A 13,234-nucleotide genomic window follows, 5' to 3' on the forward strand; every position below is an offset into this window, starting at 1 on the left:
TGGACTAAGTCGAGATCAAATGATTGGAATGAAACTGCAAGTCTGAATATAAAAGCGACTAGGACTGAGTCGAGGTTGAAGATGAGTGATTGGGATTATGCTGCAGGTCAAAAAATGATATGGCCTAAGCCAAAATCAAATGACTGAAAGGATGTCGCATGTCTAAAAGTGACTAAGACCAAGTCGAGGTCACAGATGAATGGCCAGAATGATGCCATAAATCAAGAAAATGATTTAACCTGAGCTGAGATCGGATGACTAAGATGATGCTTTGAGTCTTAAAGTGACCAAGATTGAGTCGAGGTCATAGATGAATAATCGAGATTTGGCCTAAGTCGAGTTCAGATGACTAGGACGATGCTGCAAGTCCAAAAGTGTCCAAGATTGAGTAAAGGACACAGATGAATCGCCAGAATGATGCCATGAGTCAAGAAATATAAAGTTCAAAATTTCACTTTAAATCCAAAGATTCACAATTTAGACATTCAAAAATTTATGAGGTTTCATAACAAAAGTTGAAAGATCCTAATATTCCAAATTTAACAAAATTGCAAAGATTCAAGATTTGCAAAGGTTTTCAGATTCACAAGAATGGAAGATTCATAAAATCCCAAGTTTCGCAGAGGTTCTGGATTCGTAAAGATTTCAGGTTTGCAAGGACTTTCAAATTCACAAGACTCTAAGTTTCACAAAGGTCAAAAAAATGATCTGGGTTGAGCCAAAACCAAAATGAGTGATCGAGATTGAACCGTGAATGAGGAAAATGATCTGGACTGAGCCAAAATTGAATGAGTGATAAGTGATAATGCAACACTACAAATGCATGTCCTATCTAGGATTCAAATGTAAACATAATGTATATAATGCTACTGTCATGAAATTTCACTTATGGTGACAAAATTCTCAAGACTCCACCAATTCTCAAGACTCCACCAAGGTCAGAAAAATGATCTGGACTGAGCCAAAATTGAATGAGTGATAAGTGATAATGCGACACTACAAATGCATGTCCTATCTAGGATTCAAATGATAACATAATGTATATAATGCTAATGTCATGAAATTTCACTTATGGTGACAAAATTCTCAAGACTCCACCAATTCTTCTTAGCTTTTCGGTATTAATAATCTTGGAGTAAATTTTGTCAGCTGATCCATGTCATTCTTTTCATCTGGTCCTAACTCACAGGTCATGTCAACCAATTTATCACTGGATTTATCATTGGATCACCTTGTTTGCCTCTTTTTTTTTGTTTTGTTTGTTTTGTTTTTTTATAGGTTTCTCTCACTTGTCTCATCTTGGGTTCCTTTCAAAATGATGGAAAACTCTTTATGAACATTGTCATTCATTTGTTTGCCATCATTCAAATCAGTGACAGACATGATACATTTCTTTGGTTCATTATAGGAATATTCATTTAGTGAAAGATGAGAAAAATGGGTCTTTATTATGAAAATAACAAAAGGTACAGTCAAGAGTAACTCAAGGGTAAACAAAGGTAAAATGCTGTGATTTTTTTCAAATATGATATCCAAAATAACGATTGTTCAGACAATTTTAATCTCAAACTAAGAATTCTCCTTCAAAAATGTGATTCCATCAATATCATCCTAATTCTTGGGACCCTCATATGGAGCTGTGCTTCTAAGTTTTCATTTTTACTTAAACTACCCTTTTGGGTTTTTAGTCTAAGTATCCCTTTTCCCTTCTTTTTCTTTTCTTATTTCTTTTTGCTTCTTATTTTTTATTTTTTGCTTTGTTTTGTTTTTTGTTTTATTTTTTTTCCACACCTTTTTTTCGTTTTTTCTTTTCATTTATTTTTCTCCTTTATTCATCAATAACACTTTAATTAAAGTCTCAATCCAACTTTAGTTCAACTAATAATTACTCAAATTTAGTATTCACATTTGATCAAAATGGACTTTTAAGGGATGTAGCATAGGCTAAGGTAAAAGCTACCAAAAAAATGGATAAAATAGGCCCAAATTGTATTTGCAGGGTAATCAAACCAAGGATCATTTCTTCATGTGGAGCACTTTGACATTTTACCCCACAATTTCTTTTTCTTCTTCTTTTTCTTTTTTGCTTTTTTTTGTGGAGCACATTGGCATTTTGCCCCATCAATTTTTCCTTCATTTTCTTTTTTCATTTTTCATTTATCAAGAAAACTAGATCACAAAAAAGCTTTGCCCCTAAGGATGAACATATCTCTCAAACTTTACCCCTCGATGTGATGATGATCCTTGGTTAGGGTTCCTCAAAAGAAATTTTTAATTGGCTCAAATGGGGTAAAAAAAGGATAATTTTCTTTCTTTTTTTTGTGAAGGATAGAAAAAAGTGGCCATTTCTCATTTTGAACATGAATACTTTCAATGAAGAACATTTATTAACTAAGAGAAGACTTGTGAACAATTGCATGTGTTGTCTCATTTTTTAAATTCTTCACCATATATATCTTCCTTTTATTTAGTAGTCTCAATGAATCAACAATCTTTATTTATCAAATTATCAAAATTGATTCTTGAATTATCATCATGATTATTTGAACATTCGTTATTTGAAAACAAAAAATGGATATGGGAAAAAGGTATAAGAAGGTAAAAGTAAATAATGATGATTCACACAAAAGACATATGTCATGAAAATGCATCAGATTTGTCACTTCTGTTAAAATAATGAAAAATAAAATAAAATCCAAGTATCTAAAAAAATCCACATTATCAAGAAATCCTAAGATGATGAGTAGTTCCAATCAACCTTTCCAAAATCATAGCCCTGGGTGACTAGGTGATGGATTATCACTAACATTGGATGTCGTGTTTCCACCAATATCAAAATTTATCAGCCTTCCCTTGATCAGACTCTTCAACATATGTTTCAAAGGGATACAATTTTTGATGGAATGGCCAGCCACCCCAAAATGTTAGTCACAGTGAGCAGTGGAGTCATACCATTTTAAGATATAAAGGTTCAGGTTGTTTTGCAGGAACGGAAGCAATCAAATGGTTCTTGTAAAGCTCTTGGTACAAATCTATGTAGCTCATAGGAATAAGGTCAAATTTAGGCTTTTTTCGATTCAATGATTCTCGTACACCACTTATTGGGGTAGTTGGATGACCAGAGGGCTTAGGTGTGGATGGATAAGAAAGCCATGGAGTTATTGGTAAACTATAGCAAAAACATGATTTGTAGAAAAATGATATGTGGGATAGATTGGTTGAAGGTAGTTTCTGGATTACTGCTTGTTGAAATTCATAGCTTGAGTCTCGCTTTCCTTTTTCTTGGGCATCTTTTTCACAACAGATGATTATCCTTCTTCTAGTTTGCCACTCTTGATTGCATTTTTTATGGTCTACCCTAAAATCACCATATTAGCAAAATTCTTAGTCGTGTTCCCTATCATCTTCTCATAGTATGATGACTTTAGAGTGCTTACTAACAATACTGTCATTTTTTTTTTGTCAAGGAAAGTTGTACTTAGGTAGCGATATCTGGCCATCTTTGGGCATATTCCTTGAGGGACTCAGATGCTTGCTTTTCCATCCCTTGTAATGAAAAATGATCAAAGGTCGTGTCTATGATGTGGTAGTATTGGTTAATAAAGGATCGAGTCAAATCTTTCCATGACTTTATGCGAGTCTTATCCAATTAAACGTACCACATTGCAGTAAATCTAGTTAAGTTGTCTTAGAACACATGCATGAGTAGCTTCTCATTGCTGGCATGTGTTGCCATCTTACAACAATACATTATGATGTGTGTAATGGGGCACTTAGTATCATCATACTTCTCGAATTCTGGTATTTTAAATTTTAGGGGAATCACAACATCTAGAACCAGACAAAGGTTAGTAGCATCCACGGATCCATAGAAATAAATGCCTTTATGGCCCGTAATCTTTCTTTAATCATGCTCATGGTTTGATCAATCTTTAAATCTTTTGAAGGTGTAGTCATATGCAATTTCACTTCTTCCTTAGTCTCATCTGATTTAGGAATTTGAATGGGCTCCTCTGCCTTTTCAACAAAGATAAGATTGGTATAACTATGAATATTCCCTTGATCGAGTGTGTAAGGCATTCTGTAATTCAAGAATATGGTCTACTATGGCTGAAGACTTAAAGTGGTTTAGGTCTGATGTGGACCAAAACCTAATGGATATGATGTTTAGTAACTTCATGCGAACTATCTTCTTCCACCTATTGTCCTTTGTTTATCTTTTTCAGGGCATCCAGAATCTTGCTTAACTTTCCCTCAAGTATTTCTTGTGCCTTTTTTCTAACCTCTCAAACCAGTCCACATTCTCTTGCTCTATCTTCTTGGCTCTAGCCTGAGTACAGTACTATGTTGAGCTATCCTTGTACTTTGATTTCTCATAATTATTGTGCAAATTTAGAATGATGTTTATGGAACCATCAGATTATGCATGAAAATGAATGTAGTAATGAATGCATGCATACATAATAATAAAAAAAAGGGTTAGTAAACATAATATGTAATCTGTATATATGTTTATGAATATGGACAAGAAGAAAAGAAATAAAAAAAAGACAAGAAAATCAGTTAGTCACATTAATAAAAAAAAAAGAATAAGCATTATAAAGCAAATAAAATGACCCTAAATTTTAGGTTAACTATAAAGGGTGGAAGGACATGGCTCTATCTATGGTTAAACTTTAAAGTTAATTATATGCAATTTGGATTACTTCTAAAAGGTTCCCAAATTATTCCTTACATCATAATCCATCACAGACTAGTAAAACACCCTGATTGTCACCCATCATAGGCTACAAGCGAAAAGATTTCAAATTGAGTGAGAGTGTTTCACAAGCCCATGTGGAGACATGAAATTTCATAAGGGCATGGGTGTTTCACTCCCTTCTAAGGGTGGAGATCGGGTGGAGAGCTCATGTTATGCATATAAAAATGAATGACAAAAATATATAAATAATAAATGGATAATTAAGTAAGTATAAGCCATAAATGTATAATTAAACAAGTATAAGCAATGAAAAAGAATAAAAAATAAATGAATAATTAAGCAAGTATAGGCAATGAAAAGGAATAAAAATCTCAAATTTATTAAGCAAGGCTTAGATAATAAGAAATCATTTATTGGCATAACTCTCGATCATCCTTAGTGGAATCGCCAAACTGTCATAAGGTATAGATTCGTAGGCCTACCACTAGATATGGATTCAAGGGAGTAACCACCAATCTTTTTTGTTTAGGTGTGATTGGCCACTTGATTGAATCTGTCCTATTTAAAGAGAAGTCCCAAGATTGACTTAGGTATCTTTAAATAGTAGATTTTGATCTACACAACTAGAGTTCAGGTTCGAGAGTATACTTACGTGTGGGAAAGGTTATAGCACCCCCATAGTGCCCATCCAAAAGATGGTACCAGTTTGATTTTAGATTATCCAAGCCTTGATCACATTTGTAATTCACCAAATTTTTTAATATTAAAAATTAGTCTTAAAGTTGTCACAATAGTTTGGTAGCAATGTAAGATAGTTTATCACTTCAGAAGTATTCATAGAGACTAGTGTCCCATTTTGAAGAGGCTCTGTCATCGGATTTATTAATTTATTTTGTTTCAAAAAAGTTAATGAAGTCTCTCAATAGTTCGGTAGGATTTACTTTGAAGTAGATCTTCCAATAGTTTGGGGAGATTTTATTGTAAAAATATTTGTACAAAATTTGAGAATTTCATTAAGTCTCCTAATAGTTTGGTAAGATTTAATTTGAAACAATCTCTAATAGTTTAGAGGATAAAAATTATTTTTTTTCTTTTTATTTTTATTTTTTTTTGAAAATTGATTTATGAAATTTTCTAATAATTTGGTGGATTTCATAAATTTATTTGAAATTTATTTTTATTTTTATTTTTCAAACTTATTTGAAAAGATTTTTTTTTTGCTTTTTGCTTTTAAATTAGTTTTTAAAAAAAGTAGAATTGTATGAAATATTCAGTAAAAATAAATAAATTATAGAAATTAGTAAAATAAAAGAAATTGAAAATAAAATAAAATAAAATAAAAAATGCAAAATAAATAAAATAAAAAAATCCAGAGAAAATGGAAAAGAAAAACCTACGATTCGGATCGGGTAGCATGTGGGTCAAAGCGCGGGTTAACGGGTCACGTGTGTATCCTTAGTTGTCTTAAACACTGCCATTTTGGGACTCTATAAAAGCCACCTCTTAGCATTTTGCCTCAGATGCTCTCTGTCTCTTCTCTCTCTAAGCCAAAAACTCTCTCCCTTCTCTCTAAAAATTCCACAAAAATTTAACTAGAAACTAGGTTTGTCATCAGTTTCTGGAAAATTGACTGAAATTTGATAAGAAAATTCAAACTTTCACAAAAAAATCCATCAACAAATTCAAGTGTTCTCCCCCAAAATCCAGTTTTTTCCAAAAAATCCAAAAAACTTCCAAATTGTTCTAAATTTCTTCAAAACCTTTTCAGAACTTCAATCCCAACTCCAAAAACCTAAAACTAAACCCCAAAAACCCAAATCTAAATCCAAAATCCCCAGTATTCCCAAAAAGTTTCTAGATCAAAATCTAGAATCCTATCGCCCAAATGTCTATTTTCAGAGTTATAACAACCAAAATTTTCCCAACTTTCACCATACAATCAAAATCTACTATTGTGTTATTTTGTAATTTTAGTTCAATTTATAGGCATCCTTAGGGTAAATTTTTAGGAAATGGACAGAACCAATCCAGGCCTGAATCCTGGGATTGGATTCTACATGAACCTCAATATATGTTGAGGTTCATTGCTAATTTCTTGGATTAATTAAAAATCCCTTAATTTGGGTTCTTCAATTCCCAGTTTTAGTTACTCATTCAATCGGAGGTTAGGAAGAAAGGAAAGAAAAAAGGAAAAATAAAATAAAAAATAATAATAATAATATAATGATAATAAGTAATAATAATAACAAAATAATAACATTAATAGACTATGATAATTAATACAATAATATAATATACTATAGTATCTACTATAAAATACTAATAGTAATAATATACTATAATACTATACAAAAATAATAATAATATATAACACACTATAGTGATAATAATAGAAAATTGACCTCGATGGGCCCTCGGACACAAACGGGTGTCTACACCAGGTCCAACTTATGCCGATGCTGATCGAGGCATGTGCTCACACCAAGGGCTGGCTTGTGCCGATGGTGATCGAGGTAGGTGCTTGTACGAAAGGCTAGCTTGTGCCAATGGTAGTCAAGGTAGGTACCTATACCAAAGGCCAGCTTGTGCTGAAGATAGTCAAGGCATATGCCTGCACCATGTGCCTGTATGTGCCAATGATGGTCGAGGCTTTGGTTGAAGTTTGATTCTAGGCCATGGTGCACATGTTAGGCTTCGACATGTGCTGGTACCACATTTTTTTGCGTAGGGCACCATCAACAAAGCATCATCGCAGGACCTGATTGATAGAATTAGGGGTTTCGATGATTGGGAGAGCTGACTGGGAGGTGTGTGCAAATGATGTGTGATAGATGCTGGTCTTTGGCCCTTATATTGGCCCTCTATCCCCTAAGGAACCATGACAACTCACACTCCCTTAAAAAGCATAAGAGCTTTTACAGGTTCGCAGCCAGTAGCCATTCAAGTATTTGAAAAAGGGATACTTTTCTCAAATGGCCACAAAATCTTCTATACTTTGATTTTTTAGTTGAGTTTTTTTATGTATGCCAATAAAAATACAAGGATCACATATACCAAATTTGGGGCTAAACTCCTTCTAAAAAAATTCAAAAAATCCTGAACTACAAAAAAATTTGAAAATCATGAAAAATAGAAAACGAGTCATCTTGCCATTAAACTTCACATGAAGGCTTAGGGGATTGTTATATGAATTTACAAGCCATAAAACTACCATTGGCATGGTAGGAACATGAAGATGTGCCTGAACCCACTGACTGCGCAGTTATGGTGCATGTGGTGTGTAGCCTGGGCCCAGGATACCTGCACATGGTGTGTGGCCTAGAATGTGCCAACGATGTTTAATGGAATTGCCCACACCAAGAGTAGCATGCATTAATGGTGGTCGAAGCATGTGCCCAGACTAAGGGCCAACATGTCCTGATGGTGATTGATAGGCCATGCTTTCTCGGTTCATATTCATACTAAAAGTCAAAATCAAATGAGCTTTTACCCTTTTGTTCTACAAGAGATTTCTATTATCGTTAAGCTCATCTTAGGACACCTACATTATCTTTTAACAGATATGCCACCCTAACCAAACTCTCTACTTGACAATGTCTTTCACCCAAATCGATCAATCGAGGCTAGCCTTAGGTCCAAAAGAAGGGGTTGTGCCCTACCTCTGATTCATGGAATAAGTAAAATAACATTAAAAGTATTGGTGTTTCAATTTTGCTTAAGGACTCCCACTTATCTACACCTCTCAAGTAATTTCACAAAGTCAGACTTGAGTCATGCTCAACAACGTTTTCTTTTCTCGTTGATTTTACCAAGTCCATTCCTTTGGTTGTGGTTTCACTGGATAGTAGATAGGGATAGTAGGTATCTCATTAATCCATTCATGCATGTCACTAATTAGATGATGAGGCATTTGGCTACCTTAAGAGAGTCATAGTTACTCTTGCCATTTACTTACACTTGGTTGAATTTCTTCACTTTGACATTCAAAGCGTTGGGTAGAAATCACATTCGTGACCATCTGCAGGGACCATCACAATGCTTTGTTTTAATTAAACAATTGGATTCTCCTTGTTTATACCAGTTTTGAGTTGACTATTCATAACTTAGGGAAGGCCCTTGAGGGAGCCATTCCTAGTCTATCCCTCATTCGACATAAGGCAACTCGTTTTCGTCATAGGAGTAGCTTAAGCAGTGCATTGGTAGTTGATGGGTTTTAGAACTGGGACCCCTATGCCTAGCCCTCAGGGCCAATCTTTTTCTTGAGGTTACAGATCTATTTTGCCAACTTCTTTTGCCTACATTGTTTCATAGACTAGAGACTATTCACTTTGGAGACCTGATGCAGTTATGAGTATGATTGGATACGAATAGCACTTAGTCCTTTGAATTTTCAAGGGCCACCAGGGATTCACCAAACACCACATGACATGCAGTGGTCTTTCACCCTTAGACCTCACCTTTGACTAAGCTGTTTCTAGGGTGGGCAAACTATTAAATAGAAAAGATAACTTTTCCTGAGGCCCTTGCTAACGTCTTCAGACTCCAAAACATTGTTGTCAGCTATCGCATCCTGGTTTAGGAATTTTAACCTAATTCCCTTTCAAAACTCATGCTCGATGAGCTATCAAATGAGTTTCCCCCATCTTTTAGGATCGACTAACCCATGTGCAAGTGACATTGACATGGAACCTTTCTTTTCTTCTGCATTCAAAGTTCTCATTTGAATATTTTTTACTACCCCTAAGATCTGCACCTATGGTTACCTTGCTTGAGCTTACACTTTAGGTTTTGTGATGATCACCTTGCCTTTCTACTCATCTGGGCCTAGCCCTTACCCCGATTGCTAGGTATAAGTTGTACACTTAAGCACCATCCATTTTCGAGGCTAGTTCATTTCACAAGTGAGTTGTTATACACTCTTTACTGGATTTTGACTTCCATGACCACTGTCCTATTATCTTAATTGACCAACACCTTTCATTTGTTTTGGGTTAGCATGCAATTGGGCACCATAACCTGGCTTCTAGTTCATCCCACATCTCTAGTTCTACTTACTAAAAATGGCCCACTTTGAGCTCTCAATTCTATGGTTTAGCTCAATGAAGCAATTACGCCATCCTACCTATTTAAAGTTTGATAATAGGTCGAAGGTGTTACACCCCAATGCTTTTAATCATTAGGTTTACTTGATAGAACTTGTTAAAGGCTCCAGCTATCCTAAAGGAAACTTTTAAAGGAATCGATTACTAGATGATTTGATTAGACTTTTGCCCCTATACCCAAGTGAGGTAAACAATTTGCACATTAGTATCGTAGCGGGCCTCTACCAGAGTTTCCTCTAGCTTTACCCCACTCAGGCATAGTTCACCATCTTTTGGGTCTCGATAGGCATGCTCACACTTAAAACCTTCTTCAAAGATCAAGGTCAGTTAGTAGTGCACTTGTGAAGGATCTTGCCAATTAGCTTTCTTACGCCTTATAGGTTTTAAAGTCTATTAACTCATGCACATGTTAGACTCTTTGGTCCATGTTTCAAGATGGGCTCAATGGGGAGCCCACAGGCTGACGTCAAGAGCACACCAGTGTCGAGGCATTCTGAGACAGTGAATGTTGAATTCCATAGTCATGGCAATGAAATTTCCACAAGCATATTGAAAGCTCAAGCTTGCGCTACCACTATGACCTGAATCAGTCCATGCCCCAAGCTAATCAACAAACTGGCTCTCGATGTTTCACATCCAATCAAGGCACATGGCTAACTGCCATCCACTTTTCTCTTAATAATTTTAAGCACTATTTGACTCTTTTTTCAAAGTCCTTTTCAATTTTCCTCTATGGTACTTGTTTGCTATCGGTCTCTCTCCCAAACAACCCAGCTCATAGATAGTGCCTCATGGTGTAATAGGGTCCAAGCACAATAAGGTTTTCACCCTCTCTAGCACCCCTTTTTATGGGACTTAGGCCCTGTCTGCCATAATGACACTTCTTTATACTACAATTCAAATGTTGAGGGTACCCAATTCTCAAGCTGGGCTCTTCCCGATTCATTCACCATTACTAAGGGAAATTTGGTAAGTTTCTTTTCCTTTAGTTATTGATATGCTTAAACTCAGTGGGTGATCTTATCTAACCTTGGGTCATGATGTGAGCATTGACAAAGTGATACAGGGAGTTTGATAGGGTCTGGATGGACAACGAGTGTGAGTCACCAGAGACAAGGCATGTCAGAAGCTTTACCATTGACGGTCATGGCACTATCATTGTTGGGGGCTTGCTTTTGGGCTAACCATGACCAACGAGATCATGAGAGGCCACCTTCCACGCCTTTCACCCGTAGCTCAATGGGTGAAGGGTTGAAGGGACAACGATGCATGACACACAAACAGGCATGGCTTGGGGTATAACTTGCTTTCAAAGACTTGATAGTTCACAAGATTCTACAATTCACACCAAGTATCACATTTTGTTACGTTCCTCATCGATGCGAGAGCCAAGATATCCATTACCAAGAGTCATTGTGGTTTTCCATGAAAAAATGAGTCATGGTGCCACCTGTACATGCTCCGTGAATGGGATGGTAATGGCATACATGCTCTTTTTCATTCTCGTTCCTTGGCACGATTCATGTTGGGGGTTCATTATTTGGCCATAGGCAATGATACCTATCGTTTCGCCTGTCCAAAAGGTAGAATGAAGTGACTGTCATGCCTACTTGGGGTTGGAAAGGGCTTGAGGCATGGAGGCACCCTTGCCCCTTCAATGTTTCAGTAAAACGTTCGTGGGTCATTCATTGAGCGATTTTCGATAAAGATCTTTCTGTAGGTTCACCTATGAAAACCGTGTTATGACTTCTCTTTCATCTAAATGATAAAATTTGATGGACTTTCGTGACATCACCGGTAGTAAACCATCTACGTCACCACAATCCAAACATTTCATTGGACCATTCAATCGGTAGAAGCGATAAGTGATGTATACAAAAGGTAGGGACACAGTTAATGTGAGCTGATGACTCATGCTTACTAGGAATTTCTCATTAAAGACCAACAATTGCAATGATCTATCCTTATCATGATGAAATTTCAAAGATTACCTAGGCCTGTTATTGCCTCAAACTTTTTTTGCCTAAGTGGCCATAGCCCCTTTAAGAAGCTAGCCATGAAGGATCACCTCCATGTAGCTAGTTAGCAAGCTGAGGTCTCATTTATTAATGAAATTAACAAGACAAATCACTCCACCAACTAAGAACAACCATGCACGACCACCCATAGAGTCAAGAAAGAGCTTTTAATCTTCAATCCTTACTATGTCTAGATCTAGTAAATTTCCCTATGTTGAGTCAAATTAAGCTACAAGCTCCACTCCTAGTGGTGCCTTTCTGTCATATCCTTTAAGTTTCAACCTTGTGACCATCCTCCCTCTAGAACCAAAAGACTTTGATTTATTATGAAGTGTTAGTAGGGTCTTAAATGTAACATCCGTTGATCCCTGATTTACATTGTTTATGGTTGAGACTATGATGGTATATGATCATCTTTGAGCCCCCAACTTTCATTCTTGATTAATTAAAACATCCTTGGCAAATGCTTTCATAGTTTTGTCTTTCATAAATCCAAGAATTTCACCTCTAACTATGAAATATGAATGCCCCTGATTGTGTTTGTTAATCATTACTTTAATCTCAAAGGCCAACACAATAGGACCAAAATCTTATAATGTTATCCCATGCTATTGTATACAAGCATAGGCTTGCTTTGAGCACTCTAATTTTTTCAAAGTAACAGCACTAGAGGAATGATGTAGCCACTTAAAGCCAGAAGTACATTACTAGTAGTAGGGATGAGTAGACCAAGCCTCACCTGAGGCAAATTGGATGACCCAACCTTAGTTCCAACTACAATCTTTTTAACTACACAACTTAAATATGTGCTATTAGAGCTAGAATTATCATAGTTGTTGGCACTAGACTTGCCTTCCAAAAGATCTTTGTTAAGGGATTTAGATTGTACTCATTCCAGTTACTAGACTTATAAGGCCCAGTATTGTTAATTATTAGCACTACCTTTCCACGTTAGGATTGGGTAATTTGTGTGCTTGTGACCTTCTTTGGGTGTGGTAGCCATTTCTCAAGCTCCATTTTTGGAATCAACCACTAATTCTTTGTCACCACCATATAAGGCCACTATCCTACCATTGAAAGTTGATAGGGTAGAAATTTGAATGATGCATCATCGTCATAAAGGTTGTGCAATCTATTGAGTTATCATGAATCATCAAAGCAATGTGCAAAGGCCACATTGACCTTTTATCCAATAGATGCATCATTTCCAAAAGTTAGGGTTTGTTGCATATATTAGCTCTAGAATTACTATAGTTATCCGATAGTAGATACCATCAAACAAACTATAACTAATTTAATGACCCATTGATAGTTTCACAGTCTAAATTAGTTCATACTTATGTATGCATTACTTAATCTTTGAAACAAGCATCGCAGGATAACCAGGTAACAATCCTTTAGGACATGGGCAC

General features: G+C 35.9%; 3 pseudogenes; all 3 read right to left on the reverse strand.

Annotated features, from left to right (window-relative positions):
• Positions 1–9,012: 9,012 nt before the first annotated feature.
• On the reverse strand, positions 9,013–10,819 carry LOC149519622 (25S ribosomal RNA; annotated as a pseudogene).
• Positions 10,820–11,074: 255 nt separating this feature from the next.
• LOC149519623 (5.8S ribosomal RNA) lies at positions 11,075–11,216 on the reverse strand (annotated as a pseudogene).
• Positions 11,217–11,507: 291 nt separating this feature from the next.
• On the reverse strand, positions 11,508–13,211 carry LOC149519624 (18S ribosomal RNA; annotated as a pseudogene).
• Between the last annotated feature and the right edge of the window lie 23 nt (positions 13,212–13,234).

The sequence above is a fragment of the Durio zibethinus genome, chromosome 3 (assembly GCF_047325235.1).
Source record: "Durio zibethinus cultivar Kanyao isolate XHJ-2024 chromosome 3, ASM4732523v1, whole genome shotgun sequence".
Lineage (NCBI taxonomy): Eukaryota > Viridiplantae > Streptophyta > Magnoliopsida > Malvales > Malvaceae > Durio > Durio zibethinus.